The sequence below is a fragment of the Fulmarus glacialis genome, unplaced genomic scaffold (assembly GCF_000690835.1).
Source record: "Fulmarus glacialis isolate BGI_N327 unplaced genomic scaffold, ASM69083v1 scaffold7354, whole genome shotgun sequence".
Taxonomy (NCBI): Eukaryota; Metazoa; Chordata; class Aves; order Procellariiformes; family Procellariidae; genus Fulmarus; species Fulmarus glacialis.
In genome coordinates, this window is record NW_009206006.1 from 52,788 (window position 1) to 75,194 (window position 22,407).

Below are 22,407 nucleotides of genomic sequence, written 5' to 3' on the forward strand. Positions count from 1 at the left end.
CAGCATCTCTCTCTGATGTTCTCCCATACACCAACTGCTTTCAGTTTAGGCCCTTCCTCATTACATGGCATCACACATTTTTGTTTCATAGAGCTGAGGCCAAACATATTTGAAAGTTTTTGTCCATTTTTGTTTTCTTACTAACTTGCTACCAAAACAAACATACTCCGAATTGTCAGAACACATGAAACGTTCACAAGGAACCCTGCAGTGAATTAACCCAAGACTTCTCTCTACTGTATCCCCTCAAAATGCTTTGCAGATATACTGGATATTTCAGAACGGGGTAACTGAGCAATTTTGCTAGCCACATGTCCAATAACCAGTAAAAATGTTTTAAGAATTTTGCTTAAATGTTTATGTAGGCTAAAGTACATCGGAAAAAACATATTCACGCATTGTAGTAACCTAGTTTCTTTTACAGGTGAATTTAAATAGCGTTTAAGGTGATTTCCAGGCTACTTGAACTTTCTGAAAGGTCTCCTATTTTACTCACTTGGAGCCCACAATCCTGTCAAATCTTCCCAGCTGTGAGTTTGATGGATTGTATCACAAAGGCGTTTTTTCCACCCCTTTTTTCACTCTCCTGATGTTCTACTTTTGGAAAGACCGAATTTCTTTTAAGTCATAATACAGTACGAATAATTGAGTTTCCTTCACTGCTACCACCATGCCCATCTCTGAAGTTTTCCTCAGAAGACTTTATACAATAACATCCTCACAATCCACACCTACAGACAGTGCTTCAGAAAGCCCTCTTTCCTCAATTAAAAGGCGTGTCGACATCAGGAATGGCTTTCGATAGATTCTATGGTACGTCAGAGACCTGGGCTACAATCATAGCCATGGTGTACGGGGTCTGGCTGAGATGGAGTTAATTTTCCCCACAGCAGCCTTCATAGTGCTGCGCTTCCTATCGGTAGCTAGATGGGTGTTGGTAACGCACCAGTGCTTTGGCTACCACCGAGCAGTGCTGGCACAGCACCAAGGCTGCCTCCAACAGCCCCCCCTCCCCAGTAGGCTGGGGGTGGGCAAGATCTTGGGAGGGGACATAGCCAGGACAGCTGACCCAAACTGACCAAAGGGATATTCCATACCATACGACGTCTGCTCAGCAGCAAAAGCTAAGAGAAAGGAGGAGGAAGTGGAGGCGTTCGTTATTACGGCGTTTGTCTTCTGGAGCAACTGCTATGCGTACTGAATCCCTGCTTCCCGGGAAGTGGCTGGGCATTGCCTGCTGATGGGAAATAGAGAATAAGTCTTTTGTTTTCCTTTGCTTCCACACGCGGCCTTTTTTGCTTTATCAAACTGCCATTATCTTGACCCACGAGTTTTTTGGGTTGTGGGTTTTTTTTCCATCTTGTTTTCTCCCCTCCCTGCCCTGCTAAGCATCTTGGTGGCACCTGGCGTCCAGCCAAGGTCAACCCACCACACATGGGCAAAGGTATTACAGTTTCAAACTGCCGTACCACTTCCAAGATATGTGGGAAAACAGTGGCATCAGTTTATGAGCACTTCTGTTGATAATACCGATGATGACACTTCAGAGGCTGTTTGTGCTGAAAATAATTGAATCATCATCTGACTCACTTCCAGAAACCTGACTAAATTAAATGAATTATGGATGTGCTATACCAAAATACAAAGCACTTTCAGCAAATCCTTAAAGATGTTCTCTCTGAAGATGTGTTGGAACCCAAGTATCATGTTCCAGTTTCAGTTCCAATACACAAATTTTCAAAATGAATTTTCTTATACTCGAAGCAAAGTTAAATTCCATTCATTCTCCGAGTTTTCTTTGCCATGCCTGTGTCCCTCTTCAGATTCCTGAAGACAGGTCAGAATACTTGGTTTCTCAGCAAAACTGAGAACATACTTTTAATCCTCTTTTATTAGGATGAAATTCTTAAGAACTACTACATTTTTGAGAATGTATGAGGGGTTCTTTGATACACATGGGCTTTGGCACAAAAACATGGGCTTTGGCACAAAAAGAGTACACCAGGATATGTCTTTATCTTGAGGGTTCCCCAAGAGCATAAAAGTACAGCAGAGCCAACCATCCCACAGTATTTTTACAAATAATTAAGCCAGAAACGTCAAAGGGGTGGGAAATAGAGCAAGACATGGAGTAGGAGGACCACACCACATCTTGATCGTGGACATGACACAGACTCCTAGCCCAGGTTTAACTATTTAGCTGTAAAAAGAGTTGCCTCAAATACATCTCACCCCTAACTAGCTTTCTTCTGCACAAAATGAATATGTTTCTCAGACTCTTTGTTTAACTCAGTGCTGATAAATTCATTCCCCTGGAAAGGGAGAACACCTTCTGTTTTATTTCAGACCTCTGGAAGAATCCCAGAAAACCGTAAGTAAAACAGATTACATAGATATTGGAAGTATCATAGATCTAAGTATCTATGTATGAATTTGGCTTGCAAAAACCTCTGTGCAGTAACCCTTCTTTCCATTACTCACTCTTGCTGAGGTGTCTGTGTGTGCTAAGAAACTAGGAAATGTGAAACAAATCCCTCACAGCAGAATGGGACCACCCTGAGCCTACAAGAAGTGTTTGTCTTACTCCTCTCCCACGAAGACCAGCAAACTGAGAGAGATTGCTCTTTGGACCCCCATCAGCCATCCACTGCTATGCATCGTTAGCTGTTTTAGATGTAATTTTCCATCAGCTCTAGATACTCCAAGTCAGGACTGGGTGAGGTATCACCCTTTCTCCCTGTATCCTCCTCCCCACGTGTTCCCATTACCTCTTTTGTGCCTGCTTAGCGCTCACGGTTCACATGAAACAATTCAGAAAGCTGTTCTGACTGAATAACTACAAAAAAAAAAAACCCAACAAAACTCAAAACCCCACACAACTTCCTGGTTTGGCTGAGCAAACATGACACAAGCTTCCATGCTAGCTGCATGTCCAGAGAGCTGCTGGAAAGAGTCGGACAACTGCAGTCCGGGCTTCAATCAGCATATACTGCTGTGGGACTGCACCCCTAAGTGCATCAGAGTATGTGCAGGGGTAATACTGCACAGAATACACGGCTAAGTTTACCTCGGTACTGGTGGCTATTATGGTTTAGACCCCATTTTTCTCCAAGCTATTTCTCCTCTCAAAGGGAAATGTGGGATCCTTAAGAAGGGGAAGTTTTGCCAGCAGGGAACACTGAGGTCTCAGCTCTTGCATAATCCCGTATCGGTGCATTACTGTAGTACAGAAAGCTCGCACCACCAATTGCCTCTTTAGTGTGTCATAAATGTTCCTCCCACTCCGATATTAAATAGTTAGAAATAGAAACTGGAAAATAAAGGGAAAGAATGAGTTGTTCTGTTCTTTCATGTTTGTAGAGACTGACTCCAAAAAAACCCCAATCTCATGACTTTCACTCTTTTAGATTTCCATTAGAAACCAATTCTGTAATCATTAGAAATCAGAGCCAACTTTTTAACATAAAGCCATTTTTAACGCTAAAAAATTCACAAAGCATGCAAAGCAAGAACAATTTTGTTTTAGCCAGGTATTGACCCTTAGTATAATCCCTTCAAGGACATCTGAGAGTCACCTCCCAGAATAGTGCCCCAGGGAAATGACAAGTGCAGTGATAGGTTGCCTTTACTTAATGTTTTCTTTTAAAAAAGAAATCTCATTCCAACGCTTTGCATCTCCCATGAATGTCCTCAGGGCAGCTAGAGATGAAAAACATAAATTGCATTTTCTAGTCATTCCAGAGATGCATTAATACTGTAATAGAGGAAAAGGGATTGTAATTCTGAGCTGTATTTTTAGTGTCCTCGCTTTCATCTGTCATGCTGGAATGTGAGTTTTAGTTCTAACTCACGCCTAGATGGGGAATATTGTCCATGCTGCAACAGAACTCTGAGTTACAACTGTGCTTAGACAGCATGTTGCTTCATTGCATTAACAAACCCATAAACATGGTCCTTACAAGCTGGACAGGCAAAAGGGAGATTTTTTTAGCAGGGTAGTTAAAGGATTCTTTTTCATAAAGTAAACTTAGGGATCATTTCTTTGCTCAATCTAAAGACATATACGTATTGCCTTCAGGAACTGCCAAACCTCAGGGCACTCACGCTGGGAAAACTGCACAGTCCCATTGTCATGACCCACCAGAGCCCCACTGATGCCAATGACCTGTTTTGCAGCCTCTGTGTTATTAACTCGGCTCATTTCAAAAGATACCATGCAATGCTGTCTTATACAAAGCTCTGGTTTGATGTTCTCAGGAGATCTGTAACCTATGAACTTACTGTGAATTAATTTTTTGTAAAATTAGGGATCAGGCCTAGTTTTGAGTAGCCGATGCATCTTTAATGCATGCTAATAATCTAACCAAAATCACAATCATTAAGAGCATAGAAATTAATCATGGGAGGTGTCAGGGCCCTGAGTGCACTCATAAGCTTTTATGTCCCTGACCAGCCTCACCTGGGACCTCCACCCACACACACGGGTGCAGGAGCTCTATTTAAGATCACAGTTGAGGCTTTAGTCCCTGCCTGAGCTGTGCCGAAGGAGTGCTGGTCTCCAGCTCAGCCACAACGGTGCCTGGCCATGAAGCCCCTTGATCCAGACCTCAATTTGCAGACCTCTTTCCTGGCTTGCCCTTGGCCCTGCCTTCCCACTGTGGACCTGCGGGGTGATCAATGGATCTGATCCCGACCTACAGACTGACTTCCTGGCTCAGCCTCAGACCTGCCTCACCATCCAGATATTGCCTTATCTGTACTCCTGGTTGGACCTGGCCACCAACCCAGGATCTGTCCTGCTTGATCTGTCCCTCGCTTAGATACCGTGGGACTGGGCCCCGGGCGATGAGGCTCCTACCCTGTGGTGGGATCCGCCTTGGTGCCCCGCTTGCCTTCCCCGAGGGAGCAGCCCTGCGTTTGCTGCTTTCTGACAAGAAGGTAGTGAGGTGGGACTAGTTTTGGACACACGAATTTTATGTAATTATTCACCAAATCCTCCAACCTCAGAAAGTCTCAGTATGCAGAGCAAAGAAAGGCATCACTCCGGTTTCCAGTAATTATGCAAGTGAATCCCCAGCATAGCTTGAGGATTGTGGACAAGTCACCAGTTGTTATAGGAATACGCAGACTAGTAGAAGGAATAGGGCTCTAAATGGTCCAAATATCACATGCGACCTGGCAATCCACTGTGTGTGACACTATTCTACCAAACAGCAGCATATGTTTATGCAAAACTTGCTCTAAAATATGGCAAAATGTAGAGAAAAGGAAGTGATAAGTCTAAGTTAGCCTTGGCAGGAATAAGTGCTAGATAGTGACTGCATTTAGCTCATCAGGAAGGAAAGGAAGAGGAAATAAGACAGCGTGTTATACCACAGGTGACAACTTTGCTTGGCTTGAGCCCAGCCCTAGACCTTACCAGCTGCGGAAAAGGCAGTTGCCACGCAGAATCTGCCAAGAAATAAAGTATATGATGATTAGGAGGGGGAATGCAATGAAAACATCCAAAAGGGAGGCAAGGGAGAGGACAAGCAGACGGTAGGGCAGCCTAACCTTTCAGGGAGACTAAAGCAAGACAGCGTTTGTGATGGAAGAAGTGAAGACCAGAGTTTAAAAAAAAAGTTCTGGGATTACTACGGTGAAAATGAAGCTAGTCGTGATCAGGGTTGAGGATGAAAGACAAGGAAAAAAGGAGACAGACACAGAGTGGGACCTGGTATATAATGTTAACAGCTGTTGCAGAGAGAAAGCCTACTGAAGGGTCTCAGGATCATATAGAAACTACAGCGTATGTAATGAGGCATCTTTGCGCTCAAGTAGCAGCTGAAAAAAAAAATAAAAACGGCAAGTTGATGGCAAATTTCTAGTAAGTGTTAAAATTGCAACAAGTGGTGAAAAGTCCTAGCTCACATAACTGAGAACAAAGCTTCTGGAGCACAAAGACTTAATCAAGTTGGTAATAGGAGGGAGGAAGACAAGAGCTGAGGTGTCGAGAAAGGGTAAAATCAACAAAACCGCTGAGCACGATTTTAGTCTTATGTTCTGTCAAGACACCCAGGACCATTTCAGGAAGGCTTCCCCCATTCCTCCGCCCTCACCGCATGCCACTCGGTACATGTCAGAAATGGCCACTCACGCAGCAGTTGTGGCTCCTATTCCTGCGGTGTTCAGCTGCAATATAAATTACAGAAAAGGTGAAACAACTCTAATTTCACCAACACCTGTAATGAATCCTACAAAAGGATCCATGCAAATGAAGAACTGGAGACAGCAAAGCTGCTCTTTGCCACAACCTTTTCTGTCCTAGAACACCCCTTCCTTCCCACAATACACCTTGTAACCCAGAAATAAGAAACTTGTTCAACATGGATTCATGTCAGCTGACACAAGTGAGGAAAATCCAAGCTTTGTTTCTAAAAGCCTTACAATACCCGTATGTTACTTTGTTCTGCTTGGGCCTGAAGAGATACTTAGTAAAATCAGAGTGCTGCTAAGATGAAGTCTCCAGGAGAAGGTGGACACAAAGCACCACTGCATCAAGGCACTCCCACTGGAGTCAGGAAGGCACTCAAAACAAGACACTTACAAAAGAAATTAGGAGACTGACAAAAGCCAATTGCAGAAATCAGGCTAATAAGCAAAAGAAAAATAAGAAATTGCCCAGTATATGAAAATTGGATGTGACAGAGGGAAGGTATCTTGGGAGCTCTTTGAAGCTGCAAGCGGGTAGACAGATCACTTTTTTTTTGTCTAGATTGCTTTATGCAGAACTGCCCAATGCTGCATCCTCATGGAAATGTGTCAAAGTAGTGGCTGAAATTGTCCAAGAAGGAATCAGGACATTCCCCTGGACCCAAAACACAAAAGCTTGTGATTCTTTAGGTCTAGTTGTTTTCATGTTTAGCCAGCACCTTCAATTCATAGGGATTTATGAACGTATAAGTATACCACCAGCTAATAAACCAATACATCAAATAAAGTTTTCTTATTCTTCCTATTTTAACAAAGCAGATTCTTGCAAGATATCATTTACAGGTTGTTGGGTTTCCCTCCTCCCTACTCTCAAATTTAGAAACTGAACAGCTGAACTGTTGGTGAATCACTTTCATGAGAGCAAATGCTCTAATAGTCATGCAGAAAAAACAATACACAGACGTTAAAAGCTTATACATGAGGCTTACAATTTGAGTTGGAGGTAGAAGCAAGACTTCACTTTATGAAGATTTTAAAATATCATGAGCTGCTTTTGGAAATTTTGGGACAGATGGTATGCCAACAACTACTTTGATTTTATAAGAGTCCATCTAAACAAAATGCCAAAAACAGACCCTACCTTGGGATCAAGCCTTCAGTGAAATCCCTGAGGTGGCCTGGAGCACGTGTCCTGCTGCTGATTGTCATCTGCACCAAATTTGATGTTTACAGGTAGTACAGGACAATGCTAAGAAAAGACGACCATAACATGTGTCGTACTCTTTTCACTATCCCCCACCAAAGTAAGATGGGAAACCCTCTTCATGTGAAGCGCATTACCCATTGAGATAACGTGGAAATCTGAGCTGCAAGGTGAACGTGCCATCAGAGCAGGGGCTGGGATTGCTGAAGAGGCAATGCAAAGTCCAGAAAGAAAGAGACAGAGCAGCTTCTCCTGATTGGGTGCGGGTTTTTTTTTTTTGCCTTAATCAATCACCACATATTCTTTCGAAGTACATGTCAGGTAATTACCTGAGAAATAATAAAAGAGTCACTTGAGAGATGAGGAAAATATAATTACATTCATTTTTCAGGCCAGTCTCTATGACGACGAGAGTGAATGCCATTGATCAGCAGTTAGTAACCAAGGCCACATTTGACGCAGATGAGTTGTTCTCATTCACGTGAAATGCAAAATGAAAATTAAATATTCAGAAACTAAAATGGAGATACAAGAGATGAGTAATAGTGAACAAATTGTATCATCTCCTAGACCTGACTTGTAATATGCAGTTATTGGAGGAGTAGAAGACCACAAATACCTGCAGAAATTCCCAAGGGGAACACGCTGTTTAGAAAAATCAGATGAATAATTTTGTTTTCCGAGGTAAATGCTCAGCTGGGAACAATCAGAGAAAGGGTGGCTGAGCACCCTGAGAACAAGCCTCTCCCATCTGTAACTTCTGTGAAAACTACCACAAGGATACAGGTCCCAATCGCACCCTCCAGAAGAACTGCATTTTATTTGTTGTACGTATTCTCTCAAAGCTGTGGTATTCCTGCTATCCATGTATGCACGAACTCAGTATAAACTGCACTCACAGTAACAAAGTTCACACAGGCTAAAAACAGACATAATGTCAAAAGTACACTTAGTGCTGCTTTTTTTTCCACTTGTTGCCATCATTCTCTCCTTGCTTACAGAGGACCAACTCTTTGCTTAGTCCTCCTCCTATCAGTAAAGAATTCATAAAATGACTCCTCCTTCTCCTTTACATCCCTCTGCGACTCATCATTTGTTTCCACTTTCTGTAGGCTTCTTTCTCAAATTTCAATGCATTAAAGAGATCATGATTTACCCATGTTGATAGCTATACCTCCTATCATTTCTCTGCCTGAAAATTTGTGCTTGTGCCCTCTGTGGCCATTCAGGCACAGAATTCAAAATTAATGTAAAATTAAAATTTGTACTTTACAGGTCAAATACCTCTTAGATAAACAATAACAGCTGTCTGGAATTTATTGCTGAAACCACAACTCAACTGACTGATCAAATCTTGATCACATTATTTTCCCTCTAAAAAATACTTTGAGGAAGGCCAGTAGTGGCCAAGTATCCTCCAAGAAATGTGCTATGCAGGTGCCCCATCCCATGGAAGCCCGTCCATGCGTCACTGACATTCTTTCCACCACTGCCCGTGGCCTCTCTTAAGCAGAGAAGCCAAATTTGCACTATAAACGCTGATGGCTGGTACGAAACCACCGTCTCCTTTCCACGTTCAGACTGTCTGTGGCATTTGGACTCAGGCGTAAACCAGCAGTGAAACAGCCCAACCCACCCAGCCTCTGACAAGAATTACCTTTAGCAAATTACTAAATGGAGGCCTCTTAAGATGACAATGAAATGCTTTTTATTCCTCTCCCCAGACCTTCTTCTGCTCTTTTCAAATGGAAAGATTCACTCTTGGCGTTGGCAGGTGGACCGCCCGGAGAAATTCAGGAGACTTCAGTTCTTACGAGGAGACAGCCGCTCACACAACTTGCAGTTCCATACGGATGCGTGACCTGACTTGTGCTGCATCTTTGGCACTGTGTCCCTGTTTGTCACCCTGGGGCCTCCCCCCGGGAACTTCCCATCACAAGCAATAAAACTCCTGATGCAGCCTGGGAACACACGGTGCTCCTTTGCCCCAGCTTTCATCCATAAACAGTTTATTGCTTATTTTGCTTATCTATATAGCTTAGCGATAAGAACTGTGCAAAATACTTGCCTTAAATCCATGTGAAGCCCGTCTTTCAGTGCAGACACTGGGCAAATGTTACAAAAAGTACTGAAAGATTTTCCTGCAGCTCTGCATGTGCCCAGTTTACATTTCTAGAATTGAAGTTTCCCGGCAAGATGTCAGACAATTGTCAAGGAAAGATAATTTTGAAGTTCTGCTGGTAAAATTGTCAGAAACCAAACTTTATATTTGCAAGGGAATGCTTTTGGCTTCTACAATCATTGTAGCAGAAATCCGTGCAATTATATGATCTCTCTGAACTATCTTATCAAGTGTAACAAGGATACAGCTTGAATAGCAAATAGCAACTTTGCTTGCCAAAATGAGGCATTTTCAAAGCACTAATACATTTGGAGAAATCACACTGCTCATGCATGTGGTCCCCACAAGAAGCTGAATTCATTAGCTGAGTAGTAACGGCTGTACAGTTTAGCACAGCTCAACTAGGTGGAGGGCTGGGGGCTGGGTGATTCGCGGTCCAGTCCCAATAGCAATTCACGCTGGCAAAGGTTCAGCAAATACTGGGCAAAGTTGTTTACGAGACAGGAAATCTCTCATGCTTTCTTCTTCACAGGCAGTCTTCCTCAGCATATATATTCTCTTCCTCTTAGAGAACTAAGATCTTTAGGTGATTTTTTCGTAATGAGGATGACGTTATGTAGGCGACCTGAGAACAGTTTTACAGGGATTATGCGGACCTTGATAGGGATTTACAAATAAAGGAGTCCCATTTCATGGACAGGCACATTCAAGAGACTGAATGTTGCTGAGACTTTTCCCTGGAAGAAGATCAATGTTGTCACAGTTGAGTCTTAAAGACCTGACAGGTCTGCTTCCAGGTCCTTTGAAATATTGCATTCAGCCCAAGTAAAGTTACTCTACTGCACCCTCTATAAGAAAAATGTAATTCCCCGCTGCCTCTGCACATCAGCCCAGAATGACAAACTTTTTGTGGGGCACAGAGGTGCCCTTTCAGGTATTTCCTCACAATGCTTGCTTAGTCAACTGTGACAAATAAGACAAATATAAAATCTTACAAAGTGCCAAATCATAGCCTCAGAACAGAAGCTTCTGGAGACTTTAGTGAAGCTCCACAAATGCAATTTAACTTGTCTTGTACTAAGCACTTCCATCTCCCAGCTCATACGGTTAGGACAGAAAAGTAATGGATACAGTTTTAACTTTGTAAACTCGAGGAGGGCAATATAAAAGTGGGAAAAGGAATTCCAGTCTTTCACAAGGCAGGGCAAGACAAATTGCAGTAGCAAACCTTCCACCTGGGAATTGCAAAACAACAAGGATGAATAAATAGGTTGAAGTGTGCATACATCAGGATACCAAACAAGTTATTTGCATCTGATGAGTCCAGGAAGTTGCTGTAAGAAAGGATGGACAGGGAGATCTCTCAGGCAGCTTCCAACTCAGCTAGTCAATCTACACCATATGCAGATTACCTAAATTGCTCCTGGTACGTCTGCAGCACCCGGTCGGCGCAGTCTCTATTAGAGGTTCAGGCATTAGCTCTGAGCAGGCTCGTAAGCCAATACACCACACAGTGAAATACTAGCTTAGGTCTTGGAAGCAATACAGATCTCTTACTTAGCCTATACCCATTTATTTTCTTGCCTCTACCTTCCTGAAACAGCTTTCTTCCTTAATATCTTTTCAAAATAATAACCTCACCCTCCCCAAACAAAACAAAAAGTCCACATGAAACATCTGCAGATAACAAATTAACGTACTTTACAGGTTGATGAAGAAATATAGCTCTATTAAGGGAATGGGAACATCCCTGAACTTTCATTGCAGAATTGGAACTTTTATTAAGCTTTTGTATATATACAGTTGTTGTACATTCTTAAAGAGTTTGAAGCAGATGGTTTTATAAAACTACTCAAGATCTTGGTTATATAAATACACCACTAGTTATTTATATTTCTCTAGTCCATTTCTATATGAATAACGGCAGATATGGTAATGTATTTACTGTCAGACAACTTGTAAACAACTGCGTATATTATTTTACTTAAACAGGTTATCTCTGCATTCAATTCATAAACATTTGAAATGATGCTAAAGGCAAAAAAATTTAATGGACGGAAGCAATGCTGCTGAAAACAGAAAAGGGCATCAAAGCTAAGCTCCCCAAAGCAATCTAATGCACTGCACTGAACATCTATCCTTGTTGTAAGATGAGTAAGGTGGCAAACGCTACCTGCAAACTGAAAATTATTATCAAATCCCACCCACGTTTGCACCACGAAGCCTGACAGGGAAAACAGAGTTTCCCTGACAGGGAAAAGAGTATTTCTAGCAGGCTAAAACAGAAGCACCGCTCACGAATCACACGCGCAAAAAGAAATGTTCCACTTGAGATGAGTCGTGGGACCCTTCACATTTGCTAATCCCCTGTGATTTAAATTGTGCGGTCTAGTTTATTCCACTAAAGACTTACATTTAATGCCTTTATTAATTAGAAAAATTAATACGTTTAAAAATGCAAGCATTTAGCAGTCTCACATGGGTCTGCCACACCTTCACTTCACCACTGAGGAACGGGACAAGTTCCCGTATCACTGTTTGTTTCTGGGTGCAGCACTGCATTTTGAGTTACACTGAATGGGAAATCACTGATAGCGAGATGATGCCCTTTGTTTTGCTCTTGTTCACTAGTTTGCTCTTGAGGCAAAAGGCACTGTAACTTCCTACGGTCGCTCGGCATCATGCACACAGGCAATGCAACGCAATAGCAGTCAGTCACGACTCCATCTACAGTGTGGCTATGCTCAGTCTTGATTTTCTGAAAAGCCGGGACAGGCAAAAGAGGTGCACAATACTGCACTGCAGAAACCAAAGGGGAAACGTAGAACTTAAAAGAATTTCACAGAATGGAAAAAAAAATCCAGAAGCTTAAAAAAAAAACTAAAAAAAAAGAAAAAAAATTTGCATTTTCACAGCTATGATTTTGCACCATTGAAAATACTGTGCAGGGTGATGTTTCTGATACACATTTCTTTCATGTGAGCGAGGAATTTGGTATGGTTTTTTGATCCTCAGATTTTTTGTTACTTTCACACTGCCCAGTGCAGCTGCTTTTTTTCCAAAGAAGCAGGCTTTGGCCAGGAGTCAACTAACCTCTCTGAGACTTTCAGTTGTAAAGTGAGGTAAGTATTACTGACTCAATTAGTTTGTGCATCTGGTCTTGGTTTTTTGTTGTTGTGGTGTTTTTTTTGTTTTGGTTTGGGGTTTTTTTTCTGTTCTGTTCCTAGTTAGAGATTGCTGACTCGTTAACTCTGTGCAGCTTCTTTCTCCCATCATTTCTGCAGCAAACTCTCACGCTCTCCTCCTCTCCTCTCTTGTCACTGGAATATGATCTGATTTCCCGGTGCCTCTCTCCCCTCTCTTCCTTCTTCTACTCTACATTCAATTCAGATCAGAATAAAAGCAGCCTGTTTGCTGACCCCGATTACAATGCAAAAACTCTACGGGAGGGACCGAAAGAGGACATCTCCATCCTGACTCAGAGATACCCCCTTGCAGGGAAAAGTACGCAACAAAGTATCTGTAGCAGCCAGTTCAAGTTTCCCTTTCCCCAGCTTTAAAAACACGGATGCCATTAATACTTCCACTCAGGTGTTTGCCACGGAGTTCTGTTAAATCACGGAGCCGGATTCAAATTAATTTCTGCTTCACCCTGGGATTTCTTTTTTGCAGACTGGCACACTATACCCAATAAGTAACACGTGCAAGAAGCGAGACCTCGGGGTCTCCAGCAGCGGGTGTCACGTTCAGAGGAGGGACAGGGATGCTAACAAGCTTCCTAACAAGCAGCGTGCAACTTGCTACCACTCAGCAGAGGGAGAATTTAAATTTAATTCCATCAAAAGCCGGGAGAACAAGCCTTGCGTTTGCACGGGCCGGCGGCAGACCCGTGTGAGCTTACCTCAGACCACCGTTTGGCTCTTCATCGGTTGCAGACGTTGCCGAAGGAGCGGCTGGGCTTCAGTTTGGCTTCCTCGCAGTCTGACGCGGGCTCTCTTTTCTTCCTCTTACCGAAGAGCTTCTTGAAAGGCTGGAATTTGCCTGCTTTTTTCTTGTCTGTGGATTACAAGACAAGCAGGCGCAGGGCTGAGGGACGCGGTGCCTCGGCACGGCTCGCGAGCACGCACCGCGGCAGCAGCTTCAAAGGAAGAATGAGGTCAAAGAGCAAGTCACCAGCCCGAAGCAGCCCGGCGCTTGCCATGTAAATGCAGGGCTGCAACTCGCTGCTGACGCGTCATATTGACAAAGCAAACGTAAGAGCATTAAAACATCTGCTCTTGGGTTTAAGGATCCGCTTGGAGGTGTCAGTGCAGCCGAACATTTGGACGAGGAGAAAGGATAATTTCGTAGAGCCAGAATTTATTTATTATTTATTATTTGAGGCTCGTTTTTAGGCTTTTCACCACACTTCTGTTTTGACCTTTTCACCAAAAGACAAGCACTGCTTTGGTCACCCCACTGCGGCAGGTGCTGGATCCTCTGCCTTGAATTACAAGCAATTAAAAATAACCTACTCTATTTTGCTTACGTAGCCTCATAACCACACAAGTCAATTCGCAAATGAACAAAGAGAACAGAATAAAGTTCTGTTGGTTTGCTGATGGGTTACTTCAATGAACATCCAGCTTTATATCAGCAAAGTCAATATATTTTTCTGACTTATTTTTCCCCAAGTAACTGAGGACAGAATTTGACCAAGCATTTCTTCCTTGAGATGCTTAAATTTTAAAAGCTGCACCAAAAAAACCACGGCAAAAAGACAAAACAGACATGAAGACAGGAACAAGAAATTAAAAAGTTAACCAGAAAAAAAAACAACCTTTTTTTCCCCACCAAAGACTGAAGAAAATAAACACAGCTTCAAACTACTTTCCCCACATCTAGTAAAAGAAGTACCAAGAGTTTCTTGTTAACCATTGCCAAGAAGTTGTTAATTTCTCTGGTTTGGGATGCACCAAAGAATTTCTAGAATATCATAACTGTCAAAGAGCTTAATTTCTTTTCTGCCTCTACTTAATTTTGCATTAAATCTACTTAAAACAAAACAAAACAAAAACCCCAAACTTTTAGCCTCCTATCATAATCCAGTTTGAGAAACATCATGTTGTACTGGTGACAAATATTTTCATAAGCTATTTAAATCCCTATATGGGCTTTTCTCCCAGGCTGCGTGCATATGCACTGCCTCAGCACGCTCTACTCTGCAACCAGCAGCAGCTCATAGGACAAGTACGTAGAAGGCCCCTGTAGGAACATTTGACCAGGAAACATGAAAAATTTTCTGTAGTGCAATAGTACTCTTCCGTACCACATCAGGTTTTACACTCTACTCTGCTATACCTGTGTATGGCAAAGCCACATCTGGGTAACATCCCTTTGTAGTTGCTGGAGGCGTAACTGCAGGGTATTTAGAGAGAAAATATGTGCCCAAGCACATTGCGATCTGGCTGCTTACAGTGGCAAGTGGTTTCCCAACTAGCATGGTGCCAGCGACCATGCGTTGAACCCAGGGATGGGAGAGAGAACGAGCAAGCAAGCTATTCCTTGTGAATCTGATTATATCTGTACCTTATTATGGATGAAACAGGAAACCTAGATTGAAATTATAAAGTCAAAGATGTAACAGATAGGGATCTGTAAAGGAAATGCGGAATTACTAAGAAGTTTACACAGGTATCAGTCTTCTCATTGGGCAGTCAAGATACACAGCATTTCTGCAACTTCATTAAGACAACAAGGCACCCCAGTAGCAGCATAAAGACAACAAGCTGAATTATGAACCTCAAATTAAGGCCCAGCATTAGAATCCTTTGATCCAGAATCGCTGACCCACAAGGAGCAGATGAGAAAAACAACCACCACTGAAGCAGCCGTTCTAGCAGCGTAGAAGAAAAAGGGGTACAGAAGTTTACTCTCCCTGTCCCCTAGCTCTGCTTTCCATAAGCTGACCAACTCACATCTCCAGCCAGACCAACTGCTTGCTGCTCAATTCTGACTTTAGAGAAATATATTCTTATATGAAACCCCTAACAGACAGGCAGGCAGAGAAAGAGAGGACTTATTGCTCTAGGCCGCAGCTGCCCCAACCCTTCTCGCCCTTCAGAGACTGCCTGCAAAAACTCATAAATGAAATGGTAGAGCATACAGGAGAGGAAGCATCAGTAACAGGCACAAGACTGGGTGAAAGAGCTTTTTTTCCACAGTTCCCACCTTGCCTGCTTCCTCTCAGCCTTCTTGAAAGAGAAGGCTGTGTGATGCCATTTCTGCTGGTCAATGTAATTTACTGCATAAATCAATTCAACTACAGCATTTTTAAAAAAGGTTCTCACTGTGTCATTCATCCATGCTACCCTTGTCCCCTCCTCTTTTGGAGGTCTTCAGATATAACTGTGAATTACCTCACCGACTCCAAATTTACTGTACTGATTCACCAACTACGAATCTCGGTGTTAAACAAGTAAGACAGGTCAACACAGCTTTCATTTCATCAAAATGGGTGAAAGCCAACATGGTTATCTCCAGCCAAGATCTGCTGTTCTCCATCTGAGTTAACATGTCCCTTAGCTGTTTCCCCGCTCCATACCCCATCATCACAGTTGTCACATCACTAAGCGTGAATTCTTTACATTAGGCTTCGTGACTCATCGCAAAAGCAATGAGCACCCTTCCCTGCACAGGCTGCACATGCTATTCCCCATCCTGCCAGCGCAGAGATAAAGAGCAGCCAGCCCTTCCAGGTTTCTAAGGAGGCAATGCCTGACCGCTAAGGCAAAGTCTATTTATGTAAATTTTTCACAAGATCTCACGGAGGAAGATGTGGGATGATATCACCTACAGGGTAAAATGCTTCCTGTAACAGTAAAACAAGTACAAAAAGAAATCCCAACATTGGCAATGCAACAGACAACGCCCTGCACAAAAGCCTTTCCGGTCTCCAATGCGAGAGCTCAAACATGACTCATCCCTCTTGTCTATCTACACTGCAGAAAGAAAAAAATGGGATAGGAAAGGCTGAAGGTTGGGACATCCAATGCTATCGGCTTGTGTCGAGGGCAATTGCTGAGATAGCCAGGAAACAAGTCTGCTTACATGGGCCATTTGCTTCTCTCCTTAATCACTTGAATGGGAATCCTACAGATCCAGCCCCAGGAGAACATGGGAAACCAGCAATTAAACCTTTTTCCTGTCTCTTTTTCAAGCCTCTCTTGTTCAAACCACTGTAAACAGTTAACAGTAAATCAGTTTTGAATCACAGAAAAACATGAGGTGTGAAGGCGACAGATAAACAAGGTTGGATACGCTAGCTAGAATAACACAGCACATATGGTGAACGCTCCCTTCTCAGCTTATTCCAGAACACTAGCAGAGCAGATTAGAATAATCTTTAACCTGTCATATAATTTGTCAGCCGCATAAAGACATGCAGTGCTGAACACAGAGCCAGTTAAAGCGGAGAGCATTGGCGTTACGAAGGCAGCACATGGTCCTTCCACCCCTAATGACAGAGGGGAGACCGACAGGAGCAGCTACTCCTGTCCCACTCTCTCTTTCACTCTAAGGTTCTCTCCAAGAAAGATGAAGGCTGGTGCAATGGGCTTTATTGCCGGTAAATCAGGCACAGCCTTTGGACTCCAGCTGGCAAAGCCTTAGCAACGCACCAGCTGACAAATCCCCATAAGATAGCTCGTACTTAAACTATTCAAATGTCACCCAAATCGATTGGGATTCCTATGCCTTTCAAAAACTGCACAGAGCTGCAACACAAGCACAGGTCAAATAAAGATTTAACTGCCGCTCGTACAGAGGGAAGAGATTTAAATGATTGGAAAGAGAGTGAGCAATGTATCCCAAACGACAGGCACAACGCAGGGGTGAGGCTGCACCACTGGATGGGACAGAGGAGATGTCAACGCCACTGGAAACATCTGAAAAATCATTTTCAAGCAAAACAAGTTTAACACGAGAAACAGAAAGCCTCACACAATCATAGAAAAGACACCTAAAGACGTAACAAGGTTCCTTGCAGCTTTTCCTCCTTGCTGTGATACTGAGGGCACTCAGAGTGGGATGGGTGAGACAACCCGCAGGGAGCCACCTCTCTGAGCAGAGCTGACCAAGCAAAAGCATCAGTTGGTAGGCACAAAGATGATCGTTGAGGGGAAAAATAAATAAAAGCAGGATTTATAGTGACTTTTTAAAGTTAAAGTTATTGTGGCCAAGATTTTTCAAACCTCAGTTTTGCAATGAGATTTGCGGAGATTTCACAGACATTTGTTCATTACGTGAAATGCAGCACCTGTCTGCAATACCTATCTGTAGTATGAGATATTGTACAGGAGCTGTCTCCAAAGTAACGTGTTCCTTGCCAGTGAATTTCATGGCTATAAAATATGGTGTAATAGGCTAGATTAATGAGGATATCAATTATTAAATTGAATAGGAATTTCTATAGAGAATTTAGAGAATAGAAATCCACACGCACGGATTTCCCAGTCCCATGTCCCATGCTGACAGAGACAGGATGAGATAATATAACCAGAGATTAAATCAATACCTGAGAAACATTACATGAAAACAAGATTGAGAGGGATCAACAGCGACAAGCATTAAGAACTGCATGGCAGGGAAAGGGCAGGTGGTTTACTGGGCTACAAGCACAATACAGCAGCCGAGGTGAAAAAGAGAACTAAAAAATACTGTTAAGAGGGTTAAGTTGACTGACATCTCTAATCACATCTCTACAGCAGAAAAAAGTGGTTATGTCGTATTGCCAGTATCAGTAATAAAAGAACCCACCTTGATTTTAAGCTAATGGTATGCTTATTCACGCTCTTTTTAAAATAACTCAGGGGTATCCACTACCATAAGCACTGCCCTCTTGAGCCCAGGGTTGGCCATGCAGCTGCACAAACTTCTTCGCTTTTCAGGTCCCCACCAAAAAAGCCACCCTGTCTCCCCCCCGGCCCAGCCTGTTCTCGCAGGGCACAGAGCTTCCCCGTCCAAACCGGGATTGGCGCTTGCCTCCAGCTTTCCGACCCACTCCGGGGCTCAGTACATCCATTTCCCTGAGTCCCCAGAGCTGCTCGTTATTGCCGATAAATTTGCATTCAGAGCCGGGAGCAGCGCTCCTCAGAGAGGCGTCTCCACCCCTCCAGGAAAGGGAAACAAATTGTTTGGGAACAAGCAAGCAGGAGGGCAGACTCTGCTCTGCTTAACCATGTTCCCACGTTTTAAAATAGGCGTGAGCTCCTGTACCTATTGTGGTCCGTCAGACTTCACAGGGAAAGTTGGTTTCTGTCGGTTTTCTGCCTCCATGACCTGCCCTGAGTCCATTGCCCTCTCTTCCCCATGTAGCTAAAGCACAAGCTGGGGTTGATAGATGGAGACAGTCCAGATATAGAAAGCAGACACAAACACCAAAGATCCCACGGAAACATTTAAGCTACCACAAAGGGAATAAAGATCGACATAAAAAAGATTGACGCTCAGATTCAATAACGTAATTTCCCAGCAATGAGTTCAACTGCGCGAGACATTTAGCGATAGCGCACAACACTCGTAAAGAGGACAGTAGGCAACAGTCCCATGCTGACAGAAACAGGATGAGATAATATAACCAGATATTAAATCAATACCTGAGAAACATTAAATGAAAACAAGATTGAGAGGGATCAAAGGCGACAAATTGGTGCAGCCACAATAGTCTCATGAAACACCTAGGCAAAGCGAAGGAAAAATAGCATGTCAATGCTTGCCTGTTTTTCCAAGAGTATCAAATGATCTTATAAGAGATACTATTTCTTGCAAACCTTGTCCCACAGAGAAGATGAGGTATTCTTGGATTACCTGATATAAACTAGTAATACTACCTAAAGTATCCGTAACACAGCAAGAACCAATCTTACTTTCCAGAAACATCTATTTCCCCTTGCCACCTGCAGAAGCAAAAGCATTTCCGTAAACAACAGCCCATTTTGTTATTTTTTTCCTCCCAAAGACCGTATCTTCCAAAGAAACCATATGGAGCTGAGATAGTCAGCTGTTAGGAGACAGGTATGAATCAGCATGATGGAGTCTATTAATGTTCAAACACCATATAACATACTTTATCATCCAAAGCAAGGAAAAGAGCTATTTCAGCACTTCTCTTTACACAACAAGGAAGTAACAGGGAAAGTAAAACCTTATTTTACACACTTCAGGGCAAAAGGACTTAACCTCCGCTGCATGAGGATTGGCACTGTGGTCTTTGGCAGCAAGGAAGAGATACTGATGGAGAAGAGGAGTAAAGAGCAGTTTTAAAGTGTTCAGATTACATTAAACAGAAGAACTGGAGCCAGGTAAATACTGCTCCTTTCTACTTCTTCACTCTCATTTAGTCTGGCAAGAGTGTCCCTTCCTTTTTCAGCTCCTGTTTTCCTGTTTTCCTCATCTATAAATTAAAGCCTTCCCAGCCAGTCTTTGTATTTCTGTGCCCATTATTTTTATTGAGTATCACAATGGGCGATCCTAGAGGTCAGAAAGCCTCACCCAACCCTTCGTTTCGCCACCGACATCCTGCCTCCCTCATCCATCCCACCGCCAGCCTCGTGCAGCACCTTTGGGATGGGGAAGACGCTGCTCTCTGAGAAACACAGCCAAACCTAGAGCGGGCAGGTCACTTTGGGAACGCGTGGGATAGGCAGGTGATAGTGGGGACTGTAAGCAGGGATGGCAGCGCAACGACGTCGGTACAAACTTCAGCAGTAAACAGTACTGGGGCCAGGGAGCTTCCTCCTTCTTTCCCAGTTTCCAGGGGGGAAGCCCCAGGTACAGGTTACACCGCGAGTAGTCAGGGGGTTTAAAACAACTTGGGATACGCATCTTGAGCACAGTGACAGCAGCTAGCAGAGTTCAGACACATAAGGACATTTGCGAAAGGGTTAAGTAAATGCAATGGATGTTACTGAGGTGCTGGGCTGCATTGCAGAACATATGGGATAAGATAAAGCCTGCTTATAATAGCTCTGGGCTCAGTGATGCATGTGAGACTTTCAGAAAGGAAGAGACCGCAATAGCTTCTGATTCACCAAAAAAACATTCATCCATTATGTAACAGAAGGGAGAAAGTTTTATTTTACTAGGGCAAGACTTATTAACTAAAGTTATTCATGGAAGATCCTTTTGGTATGCTGGGTTTTATCTGAGGTTTCCAGATCTGCACTGAACACTTGAGGTCAATGCAGTAAAGAGATGTTGGCTCATTATTTCCTTCTCAGTGAAAAAAATTCTGCAAAACATGGGATTGCCTCAGCAGATTCATTTCTTATATGAGACAATTCCTGCTTGAAAGCATTTAAAACCTGAACTACTGGCCAAGCTGCAGATGGAAGGATAAACCTCCCAAAGGTGAAGCGACTAGCCCGAGGCCCTGCTGCAGAGCGGTCCCAAGTCCAAGGAACACAACCCTGATCGGCCAACACCTCCCCGCTGCCGCTCCCCAGCTGCTGGCCGTCACTTGTACCTCCTCAAGGCTGGCACAAGGTGCTGACAGGCGAGGATCCTACACTCAAGTCACTATTACTAAGATCATTCTTGCAGGGGATTGTGTTACATGAACCCTTTTTTCTGCCCCTCCAGCCTGTAGAACAAGTCCTGTATTGCACCGGTCAACACTTTTGGATCATACCACTTCCCGTTTTTTCACCGGTGAGAGAAGGAGCATTTCATCCTCACGGAAACTACTGGCTTACCATAGAAAATCTTCATTTTCACGAAGGGAGCATGAAACTTGTAGACCAAACCTCTTCAGTGATAAGGCACGCGCGCTAACAGCATGCGTCTGACATCTATCGATAAGACAAAGTTGAGAGGGATCCTGAACTCAAAGGAGAGTCAGAGTGCCACGCCAGAAAGCCTGGGTGCCTGGAGGACTGAGAAATGAGAGGCGATATTGAAGTATTATGTACAAACTCATTCGTTTAGGGCATATTGCTGAGACGTTCTTCTAATAACTTGGCCCTGATCAGCTAGAAATGGGCGAGAAGACAGACCTGGCCACATCAGCTGATCACAGGGTAATTACAAGCCAGCACTGTGGCCCAACTACAAAAAAAGTAAATGTCATCCTATGGAAAGAGCTCCTGGAACAGATAGGGGTTACTATCTGAGCAAGGGGGTGGAGAGCCAACTGGTTAATAAATCAGTAGGTGCTAATAAATCAAGGCAGAAAGCAAGCAGGTACATCCAATATATTTTGGATTGGGATTTGGAATTTTTTCCTTCTTTTGTAAGGGAAAGAACAAACTAATACATTGCTGAGGTGTTTTGACATAAACCAAATACATTTCTGAATGTCATATAAGGGCAATCTTATTGGATAAAAATTTCTTGTCATGGTGCAAAATCAGATACAGTATTTCTGCTTTTGCTGCCTAACACAAACTGAAACCAGTAAAGACACACGGTGACATACAGCAGCTGCAAGCACTAAAACTAGCAATTCAGGGAGCACTTTCAAAGCAGTTTCAGAACAATAGTAACCAATTAATGAAGAAAAACAGCAGATAAAAATGTTTTTTTGATTCATTGTGACTGACAAGTGTCAAAGAAAGGCTTCAAGATCTTTTTTCATTTTTGCACAGCTTCAGTTTAATATACTTTTACAATGACAAACATATATATGAATTTTACCCTTGCAATTCAGAAGAACTGCTATAATACTTCAAATACGTCAGATGAAATGAAGAGAGTCAAATTTTCATTTTATGAACTTTCTTAGTCCCCAGTCATAAGGGATGTCTGATTGTTGGGGTTTCTTTTGGACACTATCATTATACCTTTTGAGTCAGAGCAGCTTCATGGATCACAAGGAAAATTACCACACATGTTCTATGAAGTAAATATACAT

The 22,407-nt window shown here is 43.0% G+C and overlaps 1 protein-coding gene across 1 annotated transcript in view; it reads right to left on the bottom strand.

The window, feature by feature from the left end:
• The window catches only part of KIAA1211 (KIAA1211 ortholog), a 42,141-nt gene extending 28,508 nt beyond the window's left edge, over positions 1-13,633 (bottom strand). The window contains exon 1 of the mRNA XM_009575587.1: positions 13,420-13,633. The gene's annotated coding sequence lies outside the window, so the exon portion shown is untranslated. The remainder of the gene's footprint in view (positions 1-13,419) is intronic.
• Between the last annotated feature and the right edge of the window lie 8,774 nt (positions 13,634-22,407).